Here is a 10,473-nt window from a genome sequence, read left to right as displayed (position 1 = left end):
CCCTAATTCATTTTCCTCCTCTTTTTTTTTATCACTAAAATTTTCACCCCTCCACTGCTAGCAGGAATTTCACCAGTTAATTAATTTGTTACTTAGTCTAAGCTCCTCGATTAACCTTAAATTCCCTATAGCATTAGGTAGAGTTCCCGAAATTCCATTCCCAAATATATCAAGAACCTTCAATGATGAAAAATTCGTCAACCAAACAGGAAAACACCATTTATGTGATTCCCGTGAAGGCTTAAAACCTCTAAAACACTTAAACACTTTTCGTTCCAGGGTTTAGTTAAACCCATGAGTTCATTAAAACCCAATCAATGATCCGAATATCAAATAGTTGATTTCTTGATAATCAAATTACCTATAAACTAGAAAGTGAACCGATTGTTGATGGGATTAGTCCTTTTAAATGATTATCACTAATACTCAAACGTATTAATGAAGAAATATTGGAAATTGCTGAAGGGACAGTTCCATAAATTTGGTTAGAATCAAGCCAGAGATACTGTAAATTCGTTAAAGCTACTATACTCCCCGGAATCTCACCGGAAAACTGGTTAAATGACAAGTTTAAGAGTTCAAGCTGAGAATTGGTTGAAAAGTTACCGGGAATGTTACCGGAGAGGACAACTTTTTCTGGAGCTCTAATTATATGGCGATAATGGTGGTAGAGGGTTGGAAATTGTTGTGGTGGAAGAGAGAGGAGTTAATGGGTTAGGGGTGAGAGGTAGAAATGTCACGTGTCATTCACCTCATCAAATGTCAATTTCACGTAGAATAAGATATTTCAAGGTGGACAACTTTAATAAAGGAAGGTATAATTGGTATAATTGAACTCAAAGTATAACGAAGTATATATTTGATCCTTTTTCAATAGTGTAGCGGTATATTTGGCCCTTTTCTGTTTAAGAAAAGCACAAACATGATTTAGGCCAAATTAATAGATACATAATATGTGTTTATATGTATACTTCTATCATTTAGTTAATGTATATTTTTACTATATTAAAAGTCACTTAACAATAGTAAATTGATCAGTTGATTTGGTATAAATACCTTATACTACTGATAAGTATTTACCCTCTTTTTTGTTTTGACGATAAGCCAAAACTTTAGATCAATATGGTACTCTCGTTAATGAATACTACGTATAGTCTCTCTTTTGCACATTCGAACACGCAATAGCTTTTAGCTTCATAGTTCATACTATGGCGGAAGCTTCCAACTTCCTAGCAACTGAAAGGTACGTGCTCAATAACAGTATTAGCCTTAGTAGATCTAGACTAGACTCATCTGATTGAACAAAATTCACTGTGTCTAGCTCAAACTTAATATTCAGGTGCATATAGAAAAAAAATTGCTACATATGTAACGATCAGAACCTACTAACTCCAAATCTTGGACCTGCTAAAGATAAGATTATTTTAATTTCTTATGGTTTGAATTTGTTATCAGGGTTGCAGTTGTGACTCGAGCCAACAAAGGGATAGGATTAGAAATATGTAGACAGCTAGCTTTAAAGGGGATAGTGGTTATCTTAACAGCTAGAGATTAGGGCTGCTTATCGGACGGATCGGATGGATAATTACGCTTAACGGTTCGGCTTAACGGTTATCGGCTTTTAAAAGCACTAATCCGCTAGCCAACCTATAAGATATCGGTTGGTTCGATATCGGGTTAGCAATTATCGGAGGTTATCGGGCGGTGTATCGGTTAAATCTAAGAGAAAAATGAATGATAAAATCACATGTAGTCAAGGAAATTATCTGCCTTTAAAGTGACTCAAAATGTAATAGTTTCACCTTATTTTACACTGTCCGGGTTATAAAAGAAGATACTGATATATCCCCAAAAAATGAATAGGAATATAACCAAGAAGATTGAAATGTTGGATTCAATATTAGTAACAATAAAGTAGCAAGTAGCAATTTTTTTCCAAGAAAATTAACAAACTACAATATATGCAAACAAGAAACAGAGAATGAACTAATTGATAGAAACAACCGGCTTTCACAATTAACAAAAACAGAGATAAATATTTTAGGTTGAGGCTTTAGCTTTAGGTTTACAAATTCACAATACCTATTTTATATGTAGGGGTAAGAATATAAATATGACAAATTCTTAACGGGTTAACGGTTTACCCGATAAGAAAATTGAGTAAATCGCTCCCGCACCGATAAGCCATTAACTATAAAAATTTAATCCATTTTCCAACCGCTAATTCGATAACCCAATACCAAGAAGCCAATAAATCAATTTTACGGTTGGATTATCAATAGCGGTTCGGTTTTGAGCAGCCCTACTAGAGAGAAAAAAGGGAATGAAGCTATTGATATGCTAAAGGAGTGTGGCCTCTCAAATAATGTCATTTTTCATCAGCTTGATGTGACTGCCACTTCAACTATTGCAAAACTCAAAGATTTCATCAAGGCCAGGTTTGGCAAGCTTGATATCTTGGTGTTTCCTCTTCCACTCCTTTATCAAATTTTCTTTGTATCTTCCTAGGAACCAGGTCCAACAGTATCAATCAAACAAACAAAAAAGTCCGTTGTTAGTCCTATTTAACGATGAATTAGCAATGAATTATGGTAAAAGTGTTGATGATGACTTTGAGTGGTGGTGTAAGAAGAAAGGTTGGCAGCCATGAGTTGACATGCCATGTGGCTAAAATAGATAGAGTTAATGGACTAAGGGAAAATTTGAGCCACTTTATAAGTTTAGGGGCATAAATGGACTAATAGTATAATGAAGTAAATATTACGTAGTAAATCTTTTTCAATAGTAGAGGGGCAAATATGACCCTTTACCCTTGTTTTCTTTATTACCAGAGAAAAGGATCAAATTTGCCCTTGTACTTTGAGAGATAATTTATATTTATCCCTTGTAAGTTGGACTTATCAAAAATATCCTTATTGTTAATAAAGTTGTTATTTTTACCCTTAGTCCTAACATTCCTCTGCTGTGGCATTGCCATGTCATTTTAATTTTCCATATCATCCGCCATGTCACCTAATTCGGACCCGCCGCAACATTTTAACCCAACGCACCCCTGACCCTATCCCCCCTCTTAAATCCCTTTTCTGGCGAATTGATTCTAAGCTTTTTCTCTCTCTATATACCGTCAGACCTCTTTATAACGGTACCCGCATATAACAACACCTCTCTATAACAACTAAGATTTTTCGTAACCGATTTTTATGTTATATTTTACTTCTCTATAACAACATTTCACCTATAACAGCAACAACCAACTTCATAGCAGTACGCTCTTTGTAAAATTACCCCATATAACAGCTATCTTCTTTTTTTGGTAATATAATAATTAACCATCTTTATAAAAATAGAATATCTATGATTACCAATAATAAGGGTGGAAATTTTGACCAAATATTTGATCATTTAATACACTATTTATGACAAAAAATATCATATGAATACATATATTTTCATCATTAAACGATTTTCCTTCGTTAGACAAAGTGTGATTAAACTTAGAAATTGACAATAAAAAATGAAAATTAAATTTTATGCATCTTTTTGCCTATAACAGCGAAGTATTATTTAAATGGCAATGCTGTTATAGGTGTATAACAATCATTCTCTATAACAACTGAAAAATATCGGACTCAACCATGCTGTTATAGAGAGGTTTGACACTATATATCTATGTGTGTAATGATGTATACATCCCTGTTTTCCGATTTTTTCTAATTTAAAAAAAAAAAAAAACTGAATGGTAACTCTTCTTAGTGAATTAGTTTTTAGTTATATGATTATGAATTTGATTTTGATTCACCGTAGCTGCTCCTACTGATTGAGGAAAAGCATCTGCATTAATCTGTGTTTGGGTGTTACTAATCAGTTTTTTCTTCTTCTGAAAAGGTACTAATCAAACTTTCTTGAACTATCAAATTCTGTCAAAGCAAGTACAAAATATGAATAGCGCCACTAAGATGAGTTTTCATTTTTAAATTAGAATATAAATATTGCTTTATGCTAGATTTTTTCTTTTTTCCTGGAGCGTTTCAAAAGATGAGGTAAATTTTTACTACTGCCATTTTTAGCTGCTGAGTTCAGAACTATGAGTTGGGTTCTAAGAGAGAAACAGAATAAAGTCACAAAATGGTTCTGTTCTTTTCCGTTGGGTAGTTTTTCTTGGTTTGTTTACTTTGTTTGTTTTCCCCTTTTTGTTTTATTACTTTATACGTGGATACGTTACTACAGAAGATTTTTTTTAGGCTTAATGCATATGCAGCCCCTTAAATTTATCATTTTTTTTTATTTTGGCACTTCAATTAAGTGTTGTTCCTATTGAATCCTGAACTCGTTCTCAACTGTGTCTATCAAACCCTCTAAATCTGATTTTTATTAGAAGCAAAAATTAAATTGTGATAATGAAGGTAAAGTAATATTTTAAACGTGTGGTAAGCTATTCTTTAGGTAATGGATGTGTCGGTTTCTGCTGGTTCTGCTCTTTCACTGCCAGCTTAATTAGGAGCTTACTCTTTTTTTCCCTCTCAATTGCTGCTAATCTTAGTTAAAAGATGACATAATTAAATTAGAATATATATTAGCATGTTGCTACATTGAAGATAGAATACTATGTAAGTCAGATCGTGATTAATAGACACATTTGAGGATGAGTTCATGGATTCAATAGGAACAACACTTAGTTAAGGTGCCAAAATGAAAAAAAGTGACAAGTTCAGGGGGCTCCATATGCATTAAAGCCATCTTTTTATCGTGGTATTCTGATTTTTGGGTTTTAAGTTCTTGGGATGAAAGAGGGTGGGTCGGGTCAGGGATGGGTTGGGTTAAAATGTTGGGGCGAGTCCGAATTAGGTGACATGGCGGATGACATGGAAAATTAAAATGACGTGGCAATGCCACAGTGGAGGAACGTTAGGGGTAAGGATAAAAATAACGGTAAGGGTATTTTTGATAAGACCAACTTACTAAGGATAAATATAAACTCTTTCCCAGAGTACAAGGGAAAATTTGACCCCTTTTCCCTTATTACTATTATCAAGTAAAGAAATACCGCAAAAAATCAGCAAAGACTCTGTCGGACATACAGCCCCAAGCCCCCAACCATAATCTAACATCGTAACCCCTTATCTCTTGCTCATATAGACTCAATTCCTTGCATTATAGATAAGAGTTTTGAACTAGCTAAGTGTAAAGCCTACACATTTTGCTTACACATTATGTAGATCTATGTAATACAATTATTTCTGAACAACCAAAACAGGGGAATAATGCAGTTCTTGGAGTGCTTATGGATAAAGATGTTATTATACGTCCAGAAGTAAGTGATTGTATCATCATCAATTCTTCATTTGCTCAAATCCTGTGAATATCTTCAATAAATTTTATTTATTCATTTGAAATAATGATTAATCTTGAATTGGTCATGCAGCAAGACTTATTCGTTGAGAAGCTAAAGGTAGCAACTCAAACTTTTGATCTAGCTGAAGAATGCATAAAAACTAATTATTATGAGGCAAAATGGATGATTCAAGAATTATTACCTCTACTTCAATTATCTGATTCACCACGTATTGTCAATGTCTCGTCCATGCTTGGACAGTTGAAGGTATTTCAACTAATCGCATACCAATTTTTCTAATTGGGGGCAACATGCCTTTATAAAAGAAAACATACTTCCTTCTTTTTAAATTGAATATCCACTGAAACTTTGTAGATTGGTACTCTTCAAACACTAATATGGATGTAAACTATAGACAAAGTGTAAAGAACAATAATTTAACATGTTATAATATGATTACTTACCATTTATTTTAGGTAACTGACTAACAGAACACCGCTTATTACATATAGTTCATATGTTTAGTGCATAAATTTATGAAGCGAAAAATTGATGAAAATTGCGATGGATTTTTTTTTTGTCGCCAAACTTAGCAATGGATGTAATTGGTCGCTAATCCGCTGCAAACTTTGCGACAGAATTGATTTTTTCATCCGTAAGAGGTTAGATACGAGCAAAGTGGTGACAGGCGCAAATAGCGCTAAATAGGATTGCTGACAGAAGCTGTCCGTCGCTAGTTTTTTTTTTTTTTTTTTTTTTAATATAATATATGCATTACATATATTTATCACATGTCTCATAGTGCTCTTACATTTTAAAGAATAGAAAAAGTAATCTTCTGATTGCTTTCACTTTGACATAATGTTGTTTCAGTATGTTCGCAATGAATGGGCTATAAGAGTGTTAAGTGATTCTGAGAATCTAACAGAAGATAGAGTGGATGAGGTTTGGAATGCTTTTCTCAAAGATTTCAAGGAGGGTTTGTTGGAAAGCAAAAATTGGCCTCCAATTTCATCTGCTTATATACTTTCCAAGGCAGCCCTAAATGCCTACACAAGAATATTGGCCAAGAGATACCCAAATTTGCTCATCAACTGTGTTTGTCCAGGTTATGTGAAAACCGATATATGTTTAAATTGTGGCACATTAAGTGTTGAAGAGGGTGCTGAAAGTCCTTGTTAGGCTTGCTCTTTTACCTCAAGGAGGCCCATCAGGAAACTACTTCATTAGAAAAGAGCTCTCACCTTTCTAATGAAATTGTGAATCTCATGAGATAGTTTGGTTTGCACCTATATATGTTGCTTGAACCTTCCAAAAATACTATTGGAAAATAAAGAACAAGAATTGGGAAATTTTCTCAGATGTATTTACTTCGACCTTTTCATGTATATATACAACTCTATGCTAGGGACTATGTATGTAAATGCTAATAAAATAATTTGTTGACTAATTACAGGTACTACTAACTGAATTTGTATTCTAGCACACCTGTACAATTTCTGAAATAATTACACTTGGATTCTTTATACATATACTTGTTTATCTACGTTTGTAGTTGGGCTTTTCCATGCTTCTGTTGATGAACAACAGGTCCAATGTTGTGAATATGGCCCAATGCCTCTATTTGTGGCCTTATTGAATAAAAGACTACTTTGGTCTTTTTCATTTGTCAGTTCCGACAAAACCAAAGCAACATCAACATTATTTTGACTTTCTTGAACCTTCTTCTTCTTCTTCTTCTTCTTCTTCGATTCTTCTTCTTCGATTCTTCTTCTTCTTCGATTCTTCTTCCTCAGTTGCTTTCAAACCATTTCCTCCATTGTTGCGCAATCGATCGGATTAGATAGATATCCCTTCAACATAGGTCATCGAAAGGATCTCGGACCCACCAAAGTACGAAAGCCAGGATCTTTCAGAAAACAGATTTCTATTCAAAGAGTGCATAACCGCATGGATAAGCTCACACTAACCCGTCAATTTGGGCGCATAATGAAAGGTTCAGAAATGGTTTGATCTCCAACACCCCCCCCCCCCCCCCCCTCAAATTGGAGGGGAGAGAAGAAACCCCCAATTTGTTCACAATTTGTTCAATAAATCGCGATGAGTGACCCCCGTAAAAGGCTTCGTGAATAGATCTGCCAGTTGAAGCTTTGAAGGAAGAAAAGATAAATAAATTATTTCGGATTGAAGTTGCTGGCGAACAAAATGACAATCAAGCTCCACATGCTTGGTTCGCTCATGGAAGACGTGGTTACGAGCTATGTGTATGGTTGCCTAGCTATCTAAATGAACTAGAACTGGTAATGATAGTAAAATGGAAAGATCTTCAAGGAGTCTAATAAGCCATGTGTCACACCCCATTTTAACCGGGTTGATTTAAGGGAGTATGACGTATTGGTGATTCCTATTTATTTGTTTTAAGGAGTCGCCACCTAATTAATTTAACGGTGAATTAGGACACCTAGAGGTTAACTAAGGTAAAGTTAAAAACTAAACCTCCGTTAATAGTCTGCTTAACCGGTGTGATTCTAGGTAAGGGCTCTATATTATTCTAAAGGGAAGGGGTTAGGCATCCTTTAGAATCCGTTAACTTACGGTTATCCGACCAACTTAGGTTAATTAACTTAGATTAAATATAATGTTTAAACCTTAAGAAAATAGGTTGAAAATATCATTAAGGTTTTAAAGGAAAACATAATAATGTTATTTAGACTAACTTGAAGAAATACCTAGTAGTCCATTCAAAAAATAAAACTTATAAATAAGCTTTAAATAATAATTTTGTTTCAAAAATGAGATTTGTAAAATATAATGATTTGTATATAGATAGAAGCTTTTTAAGAGAAAAAACCTGGTCAATTTATATCTGGAACAAAATTATACAAAGAATAATCCGAAACCATTTTGTAAATAATATGCGAAAGACGATAATGTTTCCTTTCCCCTTTTCTTTAAATTTTATTTAATTATGCTTGATTTAAAAATACATGATTGATTCAAACTTGAAAAGTTATTTATAAAGTATACTAGAGTTTATATGTGCGTATTAATGATGTTTTAAAATGTCTATGATAATAAGGATAAAACATGTAGGTATGCTAGTTTGCGAATCAATTATTCTAAAAATAAATACCACAAATAATTTTAACATAAAAGGGAAGGAAACTTATGGAACTAATGTTAATATCTCTCTTAAATTTACTACCCCATTATACTAAGGTTAACCCACTAAATTTATCAGAATTTATCTAAGTTGCGAAAATAAAGCAGAGCCATGGGTTAGACAAATAATACAAGTTAAATGCATCAAACAAAAAAAAAAGGGCTGAAATTAGAAAATAAATGGGTTCTGCCCATGTTCAAGATTGTTGCGGATCTGATTGTTATTGGGTTTTGGCCCAGTAACAGTTTTGTGTACTGCTGCTGTGGCTGCTGCCTGGGCCTCGGCCCAGATTTTTATTATTTGCTGCGGGTGGGCTGACTCGAGAGAGAAATAATGTTGGGTTTCGGCCCCAACACCAAATGGCGAAGATAATGAGTCCAAGACTCGTACGCGGTAGTCATGCATAAGAATAAAGAAAAAGATTAGTATCTAACCGATGAATAAGTTAAACATATAAAACTAAACTAAAAAAAACACATCCATAGGTTACATATACACTGTATATATTTAGGTATATCTCATATACACACATTCATGAGGAGGTATAGAAGAAAGTATACACGTCATATACATTCAGAGACGTAACCAGACGTATTCGCTCGTACCATAACATACAAGACTTAAGCGAAAACTCAGCATAAATGTACCAAGGACACGTTAAGGGAAACCATAAACAGGACATGCTTTGTGACAGCCAATGGAACAGCTAAAACAACTACGTGCCTGAATTAATTCATGCTGAGAAACTTTGATAGATTTCAGACCAGACGAGAGACATTAACATGTGCCACATGGCGACCATTTTAAGCATAGGCAGTATAGGAGGCAATGCGCAAATATATGCACAGGAGATTCATACTATAAGGACCTCAATGGCACAAAGGCAGGATTAATATATCCAACACACACTCCTCTAAAAGGCAAAGGACCAACCTGACTAATGATTCATGCTCAATATAGCAGATACAGAGGCTAGTGACAGAAGAGTGCAGCAAATAAAACAAAGAGATGCGGGTGCAAGACGAGGTAAGTGAGACAAACGCAAACATGAGAAATGGATAGAAGGTGGGGCAACTTTTCACAGGGAAGACCAAAGAGAAGAAGAATAGTTGGAAAAGGAAGACTTCTAAACATTTCAAATGGCATATTCTTTCACAGTGTATCCAGCAATTAAGACAGGGATTTTTACCTTTTTATTTTTTATTATGTTCTCAATTTCAGCAACCTAATCATATAATACTTTTGAAACAACCCAGCAGTTAGTCATGCTAAAACTCAGAAACACAGGAGGCTTCACAAACTGAACATGATTCAGATCAAACACAGGATCAGATTTTCAGTTGTCTTATATATTATGGCAGCTACAGAGCTTAAGTTTTACACTTATTCAAGTTCACTCATAAAAAGGGACAGAGCTGACCATGCTGTAATTACTTCATAAAAGGAACTCATGCTGTCCTAAGGTCTTCTAAACAAATATTCGAATTCAGTCATATTTAAGAGAAGGAACGACTAGCAATTCATATAGTGCAGGTAGCAGTAGTGATATAGCCAAAGGAATTAGCAGAAGAGTAGGACCAAACCAACAGAACGACTAAGGAACGACAAAAGAAATGCAGAGGATTTAGAAGGAGAACTACGACAGTAGATTTAGGATACATAAGGATATGATTAGACTGACCAACTAAATTAAAATATCATACGAGAAGCATGGCTTAACCGTACAAACCAAGTCAACTAACACAGAAGCTAAACACGAATTGAACTTAGCATATAAACACACGGACATCTTAAACTGCTAAACCAAAATCGACTAAATAAGGAGGACTTATTTACATACTTAAAACAAATTGGACTACGTTATTCTACTTAAACATGCTTCAATCATACAAGCAAACTAACTCAGACTTGCCTATCAAACTAAAATAACTTAACTAAAACAAACATGCTTGAATCACGGAACAGTAAAACTAGAATA

The 10,473-nt window shown here is 34.3% G+C and overlaps 1 pseudogene; it reads left to right on the top strand.

Moving 5' to 3' along the window:
- The first annotated feature begins 1,174 nt into the window (after positions 1–1,174).
- LOC132645611 ((+)-neomenthol dehydrogenase-like) lies at positions 1,175–6,851 on the top strand (annotated as a pseudogene).
- The last annotated feature ends 3,622 nt before the right edge of the window (positions 6,852–10,473 follow it).

The sequence above is a fragment of the Lycium barbarum genome, chromosome 6, assembly GCF_019175385.1.
Source record: "Lycium barbarum isolate Lr01 chromosome 6, ASM1917538v2, whole genome shotgun sequence".
NCBI lineage: Eukaryota > Viridiplantae > Streptophyta > Magnoliopsida > Solanales > Solanaceae > Lycium > Lycium barbarum.
The sequence above is the reverse complement of the archived record's forward strand: the minus strand, read 5'-3'. Positions and strand labels throughout refer to the sequence as shown.